Here is a 322-nt window from a genome sequence, read left to right on the forward strand (position 1 = left end):
TGAACCTGTACAATCCATCGCGTTTATCTCAATAAATATAGCTCCCTCGTGCTGTAGGCTGTCGCGAGCAGATTGTGCACCCATAGATAGTTATTTCTCTCCTCTAGATATCGCACAGTGGAATGGCGTACACTTACACGTCGTAGTGAATTGGTTACTTGATAAATGTTTGACGTCACACGGCCCGAAATGGCAGTTTTATACGAAGCTATATAGTATCGACTATTGTACCGTTATAAACGCTAACTCGTGCGATCTATCATTTTTTTTCCTCTGAAAGAAGATACCATAAATACGTCTGCGCGTGGCTATATATATATAT

This window comes from Atta colombica, unplaced genomic scaffold, assembly GCF_001594045.1.
Source record: "Atta colombica isolate Treedump-2 unplaced genomic scaffold, Acol1.0 scaffold205, whole genome shotgun sequence".
NCBI classification, from domain to species: domain Eukaryota; kingdom Metazoa; phylum Arthropoda; class Insecta; order Hymenoptera; family Formicidae; genus Atta; species Atta colombica.